At 54.6% G+C, this 16,323-nt stretch overlaps 1 long non-coding RNA gene across 1 annotated transcript; it reads right to left on the reverse strand.

Moving 5' to 3' along the window:
* Window positions 1-2,390: 2,390 nt before the first annotated feature.
* LOC118147693 (uncharacterized) lies at window positions 2,391-15,233 on the reverse strand. Its single transcript, XR_013527485.1, has 4 exons — window positions 11,473-15,233; window positions 11,289-11,351; window positions 8,447-10,713; window positions 2,391-4,523 (listed from the first exon to the last, which is right to left on the reverse strand). It is a non-coding gene; the product is annotated as an uncharacterized LOC118147693 (long non-coding RNA).
* Window positions 15,234-16,323: the final 1,090 nt, after the last annotated feature.

The raw sequence follows: 16,323 nt of genomic DNA on the forward strand, positions 1-16,323 counted from the left end.
ATGGGGTGAGTCACTGCATTTCCTTAGGTGGTGAGCATGGGGTGAGTCACTGCATTTCCTTAGGTGTTGAGCATGGGGTGAGTCACTGCATTTCCTTAGGTGGTGAGCATGGGGTGAGTCACTGCATTTCCTTAGGTGGTGAGCATGGGGTGAGTCACTGTGTTTCCTTAGGTGGTGAGCATGGGGTGAGTCACTGCATTTCCTTAGGTGGTGAGCATGGGGTGAGTCACTGCATTTCCTTAGGTGTTGAGCATGGGGTGAGTCACTGCATTTCCTTAGGTGTTGAGCATGGGGTGAGTCACTGCGTTTCCTCAGGTGGTGAGCATGGGGTGAGACACTGCGTTTCCTTAGGTGGTGAGCATGGGGTTAGACACTGCGTTTCCTTAGGTGTTGAGCATGGGTCTAGTCACTGCATTTCCTTAGGTGTCGAGCATGGGGTGAGTCACTGCATCTCCTTAGGTGTCATGCACCAGTCTTGTCACTGCATTTCCTTAGGTGGTGAGCATGGGGTGAGTCACTGCATTTCCTTAGGTGGTGAGCATGGGGTGAGACACTGCGTTTTCTTAGGTGGTGAGCATGGGATGAGACACTGTGTTTCCATAGGTGGTGAGCATGGGTCTAGTCACTGCGTTTCCTTAGGTGGTGAGCATGGGGTGAGACACTGCATTTCCTTAGGTGGTGAGCATGGGTGTAGTCACTGCGTTTCCTCAGGTGGTGAGCATGGGGTGAGACACTGCGTTTCCTTAGGTGGTGAGCATGGGGTTAGACACTGCGTTTCCTTAGGTGTTGAGCATGGGTCTAGTCACTGCATTTCCTTAGGTGTCGAGCATGGGGTGAGTCACTGCATTTCCTTAGGTGTCATGCACCAGTCTTGTCACTGCATTTCCTTAGGTGGTGAGCATGGGATGAGACACTGCGTTTCCTTAGGTGGTGAGCATGGGTCTAGTCACTGCGTTTCCTTAGGTGGTGAGCATGGGGTGAGACACTGCGTTTCCTTAGGTGGTGAGCATGGGGTGAGACACTGCGTTTCCTTAGGTGGTGAGCATGGGTGTAGTCACTGCGTTTCCTTAGGTGTTGAGCATGGGGTGAGTCACTGCATTTCCTTAGGTGGTGAGCATGGGGTGAGACACTGCATTTCCTTAGGTGTTGAGCATGGGGTGAGTCACTGCATTTCCTTAGGTGGTGAGCATGGGGTGAGTCACTGTGTTTCCTTAGGTGGTGAGCATGGGGTGAGTCACTGCATTTCCTTAGGTGTTGATCATGGGGTGAGACACTGCATTTCCTTAGGTGGTGAGCATGGGGTGAGACACTGCATTTCCTTAGGTGGTGAGCATGGGGTGAGACACTGCGTTTCCTTAGGTGGTGAGCATGGGGTGAGACACTGTGTTTCCTTAGGTGGTGAGCATGGGGTGAGACACTGCGTTTCCTTAGGTGTTGAGCATGGGGTGAGTCACTGCATTTCCTTAGGTGGTGAGCATGGGTGTAGTCACTGCGTTTCCTTAGGTGTTGAGCATGGGGTGAGTCACTGCATTTCCTTAGGTGGTGAGCATGGGGTGAGACACTGCATTTCCTTAGGTGTTGAGCATGGGGTGAGTCACTGCATTTCCTTAGGTGGTGAGCATGGGGTGAGTCACTGTGTTTCCTTAGGTGGTGAGCATGGGGTGAGTCACTGCATTTCCTTAGGTGTTGATCATGGGGTGAGACACTGCATTTCCTTAGGTGGTGAGCATGGGGTGAGACACTGCATTTCCTTAGGTGGTGAGCATGGGGTGAGACACTGCGTTTCCTTAGGTGGTGAGCATGGGGTGAGACACTGTGTTTCCTTAGGTGGTGAGCATGGGGTGAGACACTGCGTTTCCTTAGGTGTTGAGCATGGGGTGAGTCACTGCATTTCCTTAGGTGGTGAGCATGGGGTGAGTCACTGTGTTTCCTTAGGTGGTGAGCATGGGGTGAGTCACTGCATTTCCTTAGGTGTTGAGCATGGGGTGAGTCACTGCATTTCCTTAGGTGGTGAGCATGGGGTGAGACACTGCGTTTCCTTAGGTGTTGAGCATGGGGTGAGACACTGCATTTCCTTAGGTGTTGAGCATGGGGTGAGTCACTGCATTTCCTTAGGTGGTGAGCATGGGGTGAGACACTGCATTTCCTTAGGTGTTGAGCATGGGGTGAGTCACTGCATTTCCTTAGGTGGTGAGCATGGGGTGAGACACTGCATTTCCTTAGGTGTTGAGCATGGGGTGAGTCACTGCATTTCCTTAGGTGGTGAGCATGGGGTGAGACACTGCATTTCCTTAGGTGTCGAGCATGGGGTGAGACACTGCGTTTCCTTAGGTGTCGAGCATGAGGTGAGACACTGCGTTTCCTTAGGTGGTGAGCATGGGTCTAGTCACTGCGTTTCCTTAGGTGTTGAGCATGGGGTGAGTCACTGCATTTCCTTAGGTGTTGAGCATGGGGTGAGTCACTGCATTTCCTTAGGTGTTGAGCATGGGGTGAGTCACTGCATTTCCTTAGGTGGTGAGCATGGGGTGAGTCACTGTGTTTCCTTAGGTGGTGAGCATGGGGTGAGTCACTGCATTTCCTTAGGTGGTGAGCATGGGGTGAGTCACTGCATTTCCTTAGGTGTTGAGCATGGGGTGAGTCACTGCATTTCCTTAGGTGGTGAGCATGGGGTGAGTCACTGCATTTCCTTAGGTGGTGAGCATGGGATGAGACACTGCGTTTCCTTAGGTGGTGAGCATGGGGTGAGACACTGCGTTTCCTTAGGTGGTGAGCATGGGATGAGACACTGCGTTTCCTTAGGTGGTGAGCATGGGTCTAGTCACTGCGTTTCCTTAGGTGGTGAGCATGGGGTGAGACACTGCGTTTCCTTAGGTGGTGAGCATGGGGTGAGACACTGCGTTTCCTTAGGTGGTGAGCATGGGGTGAGACACTGCGTTTCCTTAGGTGGTGAGCATGGGGTGAGACACTGCGTTTCCTTAGGTGGTGAGCATGGGATGAGACACTGCGTTTCCTTAGGTGGTGAGCATGGGTCTAGTCACTGCGTTTCCTTAGGTGGTGAGCATGGGGTGAGACACTGCGTTTCCTTAGGTGGTGAGCATGGGGTGAGACACTGCGTTTCCTTAGGTGGTGAGCATGGGATGAGACACTGCGTTTCCTTAGGTGGTGAGCATGGGTCTAGTCACTGCGTTTCCTTAGGTGGTGAGCATGGGGTGAGACACTGCGTTTCCTTAGGTGGTGAGCATGGGGTGAGACACTGCGTTTCCTTAGGTGGTGAGCATGGGTCTAGTCACTGCGTTTCCTTAGGTGTTGAGCATGGGGTGAGTCACTGCATTTCCTTAGGTGGTGAGCATGGGGTGAGTCACTGCATTTCCTTAGGTGTTGAGCATGGGGTGAGTCACTGCATTTCCTTAGGTGGTGAGCATGGGGTGAGTCACTGCATTTCCTTAGGTGGTGAGCATGGGGTGAGTCACTGTGTTTCCTTTGGTGGTGAGCATGGGGTGAGTCACTGCATTTCCTTAGGTGGTGAGCATGGGGTGAGTCACTGCATTTCCTTAGGTGTTGAGCATGGGGTGAGTCACTGCGTTTCCTTAGGTGTTGAGCATGGGGTGAGTCACTGCGTTTCCTTAGGTGTTGAGCATGGGGTGAGACACTGCATTTCCTTAGGTGGTGAGCATGGGGTGAGACACTGCATTTCCTTAGGTGGTGAGCATGGGGTGGGTCACTGCATTTCCTTAGGTGGTGAGCATGGGGTGAGTCACTGCATTTCCTTAGGTGGTGAGCATGGGGTGAGTCACTGCATTTCCTTAGGTGGTGAGCATGGGGTGAGACACTGCATTTCCTTAGGTGGTGAGCATGGGGTGAGTCACTGCATTTCCTTAGGTGGTGAGCATGGGGTGTGTCACTGTATTTTTTGAGGTGTTGATCATGGGGTGGGTCACTGCATTTCCTTAGGCGTTGAGCATGGGGTGAGTCACTCTGTTTCCTTAGGAGTTGAGCATGGGGTGAGTCACTCTGTTTTCTTAGGTGTCGAGCATGGGGTGGGTCACTCTGTTTCCTTAGGCATTGAGCATGGGGTGAGTCACTCTGTTTGCTTAGGAGTTGAGCATCGGGAAGTCTGCATTTTGGTGTCTACCTCGCTCAGATCTTCTCTCCTTTCTACGGGGCTTCTTGTCTTCTTTGAGGCTTGTCCAGGTCACAGCCTCTCCGACACTTATGTGGCCATCCCAGCTCCCCCTTGCTGGCCTCTGTGTGGCATTTCCACACTTTTCTTGATCCCTTGATTGCACGTTTCTGATTATTTCTTGTCAATGTCGCCTGCTGGGACACCTGGGCTTGCGTTCTTTTCCCTACTTTGAGAACCTGGTTTTTATGGGCGGAGGTGTCATACCTGCCCTTGCTGCTGCGATCCCCATCTGACTGCAGCTCCCTGGACGTCCTCTTCAGTCACAGCGATACTCCCAAGCTCCCGTCGTTGTCGGCCTTCTGCTCCTGCGTCTGCTTTTTCTCTGGGAATGGGTTTCCTTCTGGAAATTTGGAAAGGTGATTCATCTGCTTGTGTTTTGTGTTTGCCATCTTTATAGCTTTTAGTCGCATTTCCAGAGCCTATTTCCACATTTATCAACTCTTAACAGACTGTTAACCCTGCTACGTAGAAGGAGAAAACCTGTTCCTTTCAGTGTTTCCCAGATAGTGTCACCGTTTTCTGATTTTTCAGCCATGTATTTGTAGAGAACTAACAGTTTATACCTGCTGGAACCTCTGACAGAACTTTATGCCTGTGAAAATCTGAAATTTGGCCTTTTATACCTAACTACTGTGAAAGGTCTCCTCGTTGTAAGTTAAATACATCAGGCAATTCCTTTTTTTTTTTTTTTTTTTTTGAGACAGTCTCCCTTTGTCTCCCAGGCTGGAGTGCCATGGCTCAATCTCTGTTCACTGCAACCTCTGCCTCCCAGGTTCAAGTGATTCCCCTTCCTCAGCCTCTCGAATAGCTGGAATTACAGGTGTGCGCCACCACACCAGGTTAATTTTTGAATTTTTCATAGAGACAGGGTTTCACCATATTGGTCAGGCTGGTCTCAAACTCCTAACCTTGTGATCCACCCACCTCAGCCTCCCAAAGTGCTGGGATCACAGGCATGAGCCACCACACCCGGCCCAATTACGTTTCTTTCTACCTCTTGCCCTCTGTGATATATGTGTGTGTGTAACTTTGTGAAAGTTTATATATGCATAAATAGACAGCTTCTATTCTATTGATAAGTATATATAACGTGCACACTCTGCTCAGGGCTGCGTTTGCACTGGCCTGGCCATGGGTTTCACGATCGCAGCCTCGTCGCTCACAGCCAGGCCTTTCTCTCCCTGTGTTTCCTGCTTCCCGAGCCCTTGGTTCTGCTGCGTCTGCACAGGGTCTGCCAGCTAGCTGCCTCTCCAGGACCTACCCGCCGATCTCCTTTCAAAGCAGCCCCTCCATTTAAAATGATAACTTGATTGAGATGTGATTCCCAAGAGAACTACAAGATGCCACCATTGAAAACCAGAAGACATTATTGAAATAAATTATTGAAGGGAATTTTATATCCAAAGGTGATTCTAACTTTTACATATGAAAAGTAAAAAAAGATTCTAACTTTTACATAAGAAAAGTATCCTGGGTGTGTGTGACCCAGGATAGCCAAATCGTTTTTGAGAACAGAGGATAACTTCTCCAATTTTAAAACTTCCTGCAAAGCTGTGGTGGTCACGACAGTGAGGTGCTGGCATAAGGACATGCCTGTAGGTAAACAGCAGTACAGAAATAAATTCTTACATTTTGGTCGATTGATTTTCAACAAAGTGGCCAAGGATAGTCAATGTGAAATGATTAAACTTTTCAATAAATTGTTCTGGGTCAACTAGATAGCCACATACCAAAGAATGAATTTGAATCCCTACTTCACCCACCATATGCAAAAATTAACTCAAAATAAATTCTAGACCTATGATCAGGCATGGTGACTCATGCCTGTAATCCCAGCACTTTGGGAGGTCGATGGATCACCTGAGGTGAGGAGTTCAAGACCATCCTGGCCAAGATGGTAAAACCCTGACTCTACTAAAAATAAAATAACTAGCTAGGTGTAGTGGTGTGCACCTATAGTCCCAGCTACTCAGGAGGCTGAGGCATGAGAATCACTTGAGCTCAGTAGAATGCAGTGAGCCGAGATCACACCACTGCACTCCATCCTGGGCAACAGAGCAAGACTCCACCTCGAAAGAGACTAACAACAGTCCAGGTGCTCACGCCTGAAATGTCAGCACTTTGAGAAGCTGAGATGGGTGGATCACCTGAGGTCAGGAGATCGAGACCAGCCTGACCAACATGGTGAAACCCCATCTCTACTAAAAATACAAAAATTAGCTGGGCGTAGTGGCACATGCCTGTAGTCCCAGCTACTGGGGGTGGGGGAGCTGAGGCAGGAGAATCGCTGGAACCTGGGAGCATGGATGAACCTGGGGACATTACGTGTAATGAAATAAGCAGGCGCAGAAAGACAAACACTGCACAGCCTCTCTCTAGGTGGAATCTCCAATGCATAGACGGAGGCAGAGATCCAGGTGATGTGGCCACAAGCCCAGGAATGGTGGCAGGCACCATGGTGAGGGGCAGATTCTCCTGGAGCCTCCAGAAGGAGGCAGCCCAGCCAGTGCCTGGATTTTTAGCCCCACAGGACTAAGTTTGGGGGTCCCGCTCTTCCAGAACTGTAAGAGAATATGTTTCTGAGGTTTTAACCCACCACGTCTGGAGTAATTCGTTATAACAGCCACCAGCAACCCAAACACCAAGAAACCGACCTCCCAGGCGTCAGGCCACTGTCCACCCTCTCCTTCCCTCCCCTCTTTCTTTCTTCTCCTGCCAAAGTCAATGCCATATGTATTTATTTTGTGATTTCTGTTTTTATTTGTACAGCAGCCTCAACTCCAAGGTCATAATCTCTATAATCAGAGTCAGCACAGATCCACCCGCCAGCCCCATGTTTCCAGAGCTTTAATTCACAAAGAACGTGCTTCTGACCATGTTGGTTCACTACAGGAGGTGTTGACCACCCTCATGGGTCATCCCAAGGGCCAGGCTCCTTCCTACACAGCCTGGGAGCTCTCTGGGCTCAGGAAGCAGAAGGAAAGAGACAGAGCTGAATGCTGTTGGTGAGGCTTAGGGGTCAGGGTTGGGGATGGCAGCAACTCCTGGTCCATATTCACCAGCCAAGTCATATCTACAAAGTGAGCTGAAAAACTCAGTCCACTAAGGCCCAGGAAGAAAAAGGGTGGGCTGGTGGCTGAGGCTGCCAAAAGGTTTCAGCAGCCTGAGTGACCAGGGCCTGGGTTCTGACCTCCCAGCTCGCACCTCTGTGAGCTCACCTATTTCTTACCATGTATATTCGTAAGAGATGCTTCAGCACCTAATTTAGAAAGATATTGCTTTAGTATCTCATATTAATACAAGGAATAAAAATTAAATGCAGCTAAGGGGTTTGCAGGTTACAGAGCAACTGTGCCTCCGGGGCCTCCTCTAAGCGTTCCTTTATCTGGCCTTATTAATTCCAGCACTTAGGAGCCAGGGGACCTTGGAGAGTCACCCTTGTGTCTCTGAGCTGCGTTTTCTATTAGCAAACGGGGATCGATACCTACCAGCCTCTCCCAGGCCAGTGATGAGTATCCTGCTGCCTGGGATGGGTCACCTGGGAGAATTCAGAACAGGAGCACGCTCTTCTCAGAGCTCCCCTCCTGTTCCAGGGACCGTAGAGCTACCCCCATGCTGCAGACCAGTGCCAGGGCCCCAGCAGAAGGCAGGGACCAGCCTTGTCCCAGCAGGAATGGCACAGCCCCTGCAGAGGTCCGGCCAGCAGGCCACCCTGCCCTGGGAGGCTCAGGTGCCTAGGGGGAGCTCTCAAGCCTGTGTCTCTGCCACCTGGGCGCCACCCGGAGGCCCCGGCTGTGGCTGCTTTGGCTCTTCCCTGACAGGCCAAAGGCACCGGGGAGCCTGAGCAGCCATGGGCAGCTCTCATTCAGACTTGGGGGAGTAGACCAGAGAGTAAAACATTTTCCCCAAAATGTAAATTGTATTAAAAAAAATCCATACTGCTAGAAGGGCTTTGTAATAAGGCAATAAATCAAGCTGGGAAGCAGCACTCAGGGTGGAAACGAATGTCTTATTTATTGGGGAGGGAGAAGAATGAGGCGCAGTGCTGGGGTGAGCCTGCGTCTCCCAGCACCCCCCACCCACCCCAGTCCTGGAGGTCCCCCTCCCCAGGGACCAGCCTGCCTCTCCAGAGGCCATGCCACTCATCTCTCTGCTCATTCACTCACCTAGTCATTCATTCACTCCCAGGTTACCAGGCGCCTATTACCAACTACGCACAGCACTCACTGAGCCTGCAGAGACCAGCAAACACTAAGGGCTCACCTGTCAGAAGCTCGCAGGGAGTCAGGGTTCGGTCCAGGCTGATGCATTGAGCTGTGCAGGATAAGGTGGCCTCTCTGTGCTGCTCTAAGGGAGCCACTGTCTGGTGGGGGAGGCAGAAGCCAGACAGTGACAACCAAAAAGCCCCACGGCCCAGGAAGTCCAACCCAAGGCAGGGTGGTCAGGGAAGCCTGCCTGGAGGAGGTGGCAGCCTAGCTGAGGACAAGTCCCTCCAGCGAAGAACTGGGGGAAGTAGAGACACAGAGGGGACCCTGCCATGGGAAGGAGGACGGCTGCCACACCCCTCCCAGCACTCAGGCACATGGCTGGAGCTGTTTAGTGGATTCGGCTCACCAGACGCCGCCCAGAGTCTGAGAGTGAGCCAGACCTCCTGCAGCCAGTGGCGCCTCCGCTGTGCTGCTCAGTAATTTCGGGCTTACAGAGTAGGAGGCACTAAGATTAGATCCCAAGTCAGAGACAGCCGCAGTGCGGTTTTCCAGGGAGCACTGAGAAAACTAGAGCACCACGCGCATCATGGGACTTTCCTTGCTCCGTCTGGCACGCTCTGCTTCGCAAGGCGCTTGTCTCTTGGTGGACTTCTGTCCTGTGACGCATCCCTGTTCCGTGTTTGACGGGTGGGGGAAGGGTAATGCATGGGGGGAAATGGCCCACCTGGTCTGCCCGGGCCGGCTGGGCAACTCGGGCCAGGTACCCAGCCCTCTGAGCACCAGTGTCAGGGCCACACTCTGCAGACCAAGACCTGGGTCAGGGCTCCCAGTAGGAGCTAGGGAGGAAACTGTACTGAGCCCAGGCTCTGACGCCGGCCTCGCTGGAGGGCTGCTCTGGGTACCCTGAGGTCCGGGGGTGGCCCCGTCGCCCTTCCAAGGACTGGACTCACTGCTAGGTGCTCCCAGGCAGGAGTGGCGTCTCTCCGCAGCAGGCACGAGGTCCTGGCTGCCTCACACTTCGCAGGTGTGTCTGCGGCTGGAAAGAGGAGCTGGGGCCCTGCCCCAATCTTGGTCTCTCTCCTTCGCTCCCGGGGTAGGGGTGGCTAATGGGAATGATGGGGCTTTCTGGGAGTGTGCTCACCCACCTGGAGCCTCAGAGACGGGAGAGGGCTGGGGAATCCATCCCCGAGGCAACTCGGACTCCTGGGTTCTGGGGGTGAACAGGCAGCCGGCCCTTCTCTAAAGCAGGTGCAGCATGCCTGGCACTGCCCGGCACGGGTGACAGAGCCCTGCTGGGGAGTTGCCATCCTTTGGGGCTTGGGATCTTATTTTTCTCTGAACTGTCACCAGGAGGGTTGGTCATCATGCACCGATGCTTCCATTTTGGAAAGAGGGAGAAGGAAGCACTCAGGGAGGCCTTCGAAAGGCAGTTTGGGAGCTTCCCCGGATGGATTCCCTTCTCCTCGGAACAGCCCTGGGTCCTCCTGGCGCTGCAGGCTGAGCTGACACTGGGGCAGGATCCTGTCCTGACTGCAGGGAGAGGCCTAGTGTGTGGTGGCTTTCGGGGCCATTTGCTTCCAACCTGAGGGGTGCCCCATACCCAGTTAGGTCCCCATTTCTGTTACAGGGAATGGGCTGGGAGGGCGTGGGGCACCTCTCGGAATGGACTCTCTCTGCCTCCAGGGCTGACGTCAGTGGTGGGAGGCATCAGTTCTCCAAGGCCTCCCAGGAAAGTCAGATAGGGGCTGGAGTTCCGTTTCCAGCCAGACAGCACCAGCTCTCAGTGGAGTGGGGGGCGGGGCGGGGCAGGGAGGGGTAGGTGCTGGACTTGAAGTTTACAGGAGGCAGCTGGGCTGCAGTGAGCAATGTGGGGCTCACATTCAGACATTGGGCACCACAGAGCTGACCTTGACAGGCTTCGAAGACCCAGCCATGGCCTGGCCCAACTCAGACCCCGCGCTCAGGACACTGTAGCACTCCCCAAGCCACACCTCCCCCAAGGCCCAGCAGATCCCAGCGGGGTTGGCAGGACCCTGCTCTGCCTTCTTCTCTGCATTGCTGGTCAAGCCAGGCCCAGCTGCAGACAGGACACTCAGACCTGATGTGGAGAAAGCCTTTGGAAGTGCAGGGCCTGGGCCTGGGCCTCCATCACTGCTATGGGCACGCTCTGCCCTTTGCCCTCTCCATACACACAGCTCCACGCTCGAGATTTCAGAAGCGGGGCTCCCGTTCAGCTCCGAAGCAGGTGCAGCTTATCCCCCAGTCTGGTCTCAGGGTTCACTCACTCTCTGGCACCTCCGTCCTGCCTGTCGGGCTAGATTTCTGGAGAGAGCGCAGAAGGAAGCTGGCGTCCTATTGAACAGGTGCTGCCCACAAACCCAGGGGATGCCCTGCAGGCTCGGAGGTCCTCCCCTCCTGGCGCTTGTCATCAGGTCCCTCCCCTTAGCTTGGTCTAACTCCTGCCTCTTCCATCCTCCCCGTTCATTAGTCACTAGACTGTGGGGTAGTGCAGCGATGAGCAGAGAGATGGGTGTGTGGTCAGCACCGAGGACAGCAGCTGCTCGCCCGGGTTTAGAGTCACAGGGCGCTGGGCTCTGAACAGGAAGACATGCATGCTGGTCTTGACCTCCAAAGAGCAGAGACTGGGGGCCCCCCAGAGATGGGTCTGGGGCCCGGGAGGTGTGCTCCGGAATCTTCTGTGAGGACCATGTGGAAGTGGTTGCTTCCTCCTTCAGGCCTTGCTCAGCATTCCACTGTGGGCAGCATTTGAAGCCTCCCTGCCTGGCTGCACTCACCCCCCACCTGCCCCTCTCCTGCCCCATCCTCAGACTTGAAGCTGTGAGTCCAGGTCCTCTCCCTAGGGGCCATGGGCACCGTGAGGGGGGCACTTCACCAACCTGGCACCACAGTGTCCCCCATGCGCAGCCTGGTGCCAGCACAGAGTAGGCCCTTGTCAGTATCTGTGATTGGACACAAGAGTGAGGGAGTGAATGAGCAAGCGAGCGAGTGACTGAGTGAACAAGAGGTTGTCGAGGTGAGGCCGGATACTGTGCCCAGCTCAGAAACTCAAAGGCTCCTAACCTCACCAACTAGAGTCCAGTCTTCTGAAGCCCAGCCTGGTTTTTCTCATGGGTCAGAGAGACGATCTGACGGGCTCCAGTGGGAGCATGGCCTCCAGAATGTGTCCCTTCCAGGTGAACTGCTGCGTCTGAAATCACACCATTACTCAGCTCTCCCTAAAAACGCAGCCGTCTCTGGGAGCAGCGTCACTTAGAGCCAAGGGCAGTGAGAGTTCTGGGATCAACACTGAGCACGGAATGAAGCCAGCTCAAGGTCCGGCAAAAGCTCTCGGTAAACATCAGTCAGGGGGTAACCAGCACAGGGAGGTGAGGAGAGCAGACCGGTCCCTTCCAGCGCGGAGGGTGCTGGGACCAGTGCCATCTGCCACTGCCCATTCTCCAGGCAAGGAGAGAAGCATCCGCAGCTTCCCCACACCGTCCAGTGGGCAGGGACTGTGGGCCCCTGTGGCTCAGCTGAGCGGCCTGGCGCTCCCGGAAGCCCTCCTTCCACAGGCTGTGGCCTGGCAGGAGGGGCCTGTCAGAGATGGAACTATGTTGCCCCCAAGAGAGGTGCTGCAGTTCTCAGCCCCCAACCTCAGGCTTATTTCCAAATAAGGCCCTGGTAGATGAAGCAGTTAAGATGCAGACATCCTGGAACCCAGTGGGCCCCAAGCGCGGAACGCCTGGTGTCCTTCGAAGGAGAGACAGAGGCAGACACCCTGGGAGGGCCACACTGTGACCACAACGGAGGCAGAGACGTGGGGCGCATCCGTGTGCCCAGGTGAACACCAAGCATGGCAGCCCGGACGGACTGTCCCACAGAGCCGCAGGGAGGAACCCGCCCTGCCGACCGACACCTCTTCCCCGGGTTCCAGCCTTCAGAGCTCAACACATTTCTGCTGTTTGAAGCCATGGAGTTTGTGTTGACTTTCCCAGCAGCCACAGGAGGCTGATTCGGGCCGTTTCCTGCCCCGGAATCCCACGGCTCTTCCTAAAGCATCCGTTTTTGGCCCTGCAGCCGCCCGACAGCTGTGGGAAGCTTCTCCGAGGGCCCTAACTGCACCCTGGGTGTGCTCCGTCCCCTTTGCCAGCAGCCTGGGGTGCTGTGGACGCCCTCGCCAGAGGTCAGCTGGGCCCTGGCTGGAGGGACACGTTCAGAAGGAAGCTCCGTTCTCTGCTCTCAGAGCCAGGCCCCTCCTGAGCATCTGACACCAGCCGTCTTCCCACCTCCCTCCCTCCTCCAGTCCCGTTTTAAATAGAATCCATCAGCAATCAGAGCGTGAGGCCATCAGTCCAGGCTAGAAGCATAGCCGGACTCCACGGATGGAGGGCATCTCCCCGCGGAGTGAACGGCTGCCCGGCTCCTCCAAACAGCTCCACTCCCCCCAATGCTGTCCCCCTTCTTAATGGCCACCAGTGTCCCCAGAGCCGAGAAACTGGGGCGAGGAGTCATTGTGCAGTGGGAAGACGGGCTGCCAGGCTCTGAGGGGGCAGAATCCATTTCCTGTGTTTGAGCAGGCTCTACCCGAGGGCCAGAGCAGAAGCCACAGCGGGAACCGAGAGGGAGGCTTCATCTCCGGCCAGCGCCCCTGCAGCTTGGGCAGGTGGGATGGCCTCACATGTGCCTCCGTGTGCCCATCTGTGCATGCCCTGAGCAGACGTTGTGAGGATCAGGGGGAGCATGGGTGGAGGGACTCAGGCCAGTACTGGGCAAATCAGCTGGCAGCTGGCCACGGAGGCCGGGGAGGGTTTATCTTATTTTTTCTTGTCCTGAATGAAAAGTTTTATTGGGTTTATCTTGTTTTTCTGATAAGACATTAGGTTCTTTTCACTCGTTGAAGGACTATGTGCATTTTGTGGAAGTCTGAGCATTTTTTGAACAATGTACGGAAGCCAGGAAGTCAAAAAGGTAGACTGTGGAAGATGATGGTTGGGTAGTTGTTAACCCAGTGATCTTTCTCCCCGTCTGCCTTGCCAGAAGAACCCTTGTTTTATTTGAAAGTCACTCGGGCAAGAGGACTGTATTTCACATTTTAGGAATAAACACTGTTGTTATATGCCAGGTCTCCAGTGGGTGGCCCTCCAGCTCAGACAGGCAGGACCCAGCTGGCAGCCGGCCACAGAGCCCCCGCAGACTGAGGTGCCAGCCCAGGCCCCCCATCTTGGGGAGCAGGTGGAGCTGGGACTGGAGGCTGAGGGCTGCGCCAGAATCTTGGGGAGCGTGAGGGCTTCGCGGGCTCTAGCCGGTCCTGGGGGCCTGGGTGGTGCCCAAAGCTGGGTCCTGCTCTAACCTCCCTGGTGACGCTGCCTCATAACTGATTCTGCGCCCAGAGACTCCTACCTGTGTCTGGATATGCCAGCTGCCCTGTCTGCCCTGTACCAGGGATTGTCCCCAGGAGCCTCCTGGCAGCCCTCGGGCCCCGAGTGTGCGTGATGTACCTGGTGCTGGCCTGAGTCCTCCCAAGGCAGGTGCAGAAGGGTGCACAGAGGTGCGTGCATGAGGCCTCCCAGCGGTGGGGATGGCGCCGGTCCTGGCTGACCCCAAGCCCACGTGCCCCACTACTGAGCATCTCTGCCTCTGAACCTTGCCCTGCACCGAGGCCTGTGCACGGGAGCTGGCCCTGCCCAGACGGACGTGTCTGGCTCTGAACTTTGGGCTGTGCTGGCTGCCCCTGCTGGCCCATCGCAGAGGCGGCATGGTCTCTAGGCATTCCCTGTGGGAGTCTCCTGGCGCCCTTGATGTCACAGCTTAGAGTCCCTGGGTGGGCTCAGGCAAGATTCTACAGCCCAGAATCTTCACCTCCAACTTCACTCCTAGACAAGACCTGGCTTCCACAAGGTGGGGTGGGGCTCTTGCAGCAGTGCACACACATGGAGACTTGGGCATAAATGGTGGTATCACAGGACAGGGCAGGGCAGGTGGGCAAAGCTGGGACTCACAGGGCTTGGGGCCTGGGGAGAGGACATCTCCATTCCGGGGAAAAGTGGGTGTCTGGTCCCTCCTTCAGGCTCTCTTGGAAGTGTGGGCACCAGGCTTCGCAGAGGCCCCACCAACCCCTTGCCCCTGTGGTGCAAACCTCCTCGGTGGAAGCTTTGGGGCTGGCTGTGCAGGCGTGGAACCTGTGTGATGCTCAGAAACCTCCGTGCTTGGTCTGAGGCTCACTGTCCTCGACCTGCAATTCCGCTTTTTTGAAACGGACTCTCACTCTGTCACCCAGGCTGGAGTGCAGTGGCACAGGCTCAGCTCCCTGCAACCTCTGCCTCCTGGGTTTAAGTGATTCTCCTGCCTCAGCCTCCCGAGTAGCTGGGACCACAGGTGTGCACCTCCATGCCCAGCTAATTTTTATGTTTTAAGTAGAGATGGAGTTTTACTATGTTAGCCAGGCTGGTCTTGAACTCCTGACCTCAGGCAATCTGCCCACCTTAGCCTCCCAAACTGCAGGGATTACAAGGCATGAGCCACCGTGCCTGTCCTGTCCTGCAATTCTTGATAATTAACAATGACTGAGGTCCGATGAGACGAAGGTGTGGGCAGAGGAGACCCATGAAATATACACGCCCAGGCCCCTCCGTGCCTCATTTGCAGAGTCCGTGATGCCTCACGAGTGTGTCATGACATCTCGTAAGCCCACAATGGGTGGGGGCTCTGTGAGGCTCCACATCAATGGCACATGAGCTCCTTAGGGCCACCGAAGGCCATGCTTTACATTCAAACCAGAAGCCACTTCAAACTCAGAACAGAAAGGAGCCAGTGTTCTAAGAAGCACAAATGGCACAGGGACCCAAACCTACCTCTTGACTCCGGATTTGGTGCTCATGACAAGAAGTGAAATAAAAACAGTGCAGTCTGTATTGTGCAGGGTCTCCACTGCTTTGCTGAGAGCAAAAGGCACCCAACAGGCACGCACCGTGCAGCGCCGATTGCAGAAGTGCAGCGAATCCCCCCAGGAATGAGCTGCTCTTACCTCTGCAAGCGCAACGGGTGTGTGTGGCACGGAACAATCGTAAAATTTACACTATTAAAGGTTTTAGGCCAGGCGAGGTGGTGCACACCTGTAATCCCAGCGCTTTGGGAGGCAGGCAGATCACCTGAGGTCAGGAGTTCGAGACCAGCCTAGCCAACATGGCAGAACTCTGCCTCTACTAAGGCTCCCACCCACGGCCAGCTGCCTCTGAGGGGAAAAGTCTGGAGGTGGGTAGGCCAGCTGGACAAGTGTCGGCAAAGGCCTGGGGAGAGAGTGTCCCGCTCATGACCAGGACCTCCAGGGTGAGGATGGAGCTACGGTGCCCCTCTGAACGACATCTAGAAACCGTCCTCTGCTCCGCTCTGTCACCCGGGGATGGGAACCTGGGCTGCATTAACACTTTATTCCCAAAGACTTTGCTTTCAGTAGATGTGTAAGAAGGAAGAGAAATGCAAAGTCTCCAGCAGCCAAGGAAGGTGTGATTGGCCAATGTTATCCCAAAAATACCGAGCTCCTGTGTCTCAGCCTGCAGGTGAGATAATGGGCAGACATGAGGAGCATTGTCAGACACCTCCGGTGGGCACTGGGCACATGAAGCATCAATCCACAGTGCCCGTGGACATCCCCTGGCAGGGAAATGAAATAATGCCGAGTGACAGCTGACACACGCATTGCCTGGAGGGAGCCCACCTTCCAGAGGCAGCTGGGGATGAGCCCATTTATAGCCCGTCTTAGGGTTTGGACACACAACTCCGAACCTGCCATTCTGCTAATGAGGGATCGCACTCAAATCCTGAGAGCCTGTTTCCCTGCAGAGAGCCTTACACGTCTTGGCAAAATTAAGATGACTTTGACAGGGACACGTAGTGAATGCTTAATGGCTTTTTAACCTTTTTTGACTTCAGTGG

This window comes from Callithrix jacchus, chromosome 1 (genome assembly GCF_049354715.1).
Source record: "Callithrix jacchus isolate 240 chromosome 1, calJac240_pri, whole genome shotgun sequence".
Taxonomy (NCBI): domain Eukaryota; kingdom Metazoa; phylum Chordata; class Mammalia; order Primates; family Cebidae; genus Callithrix; species Callithrix jacchus.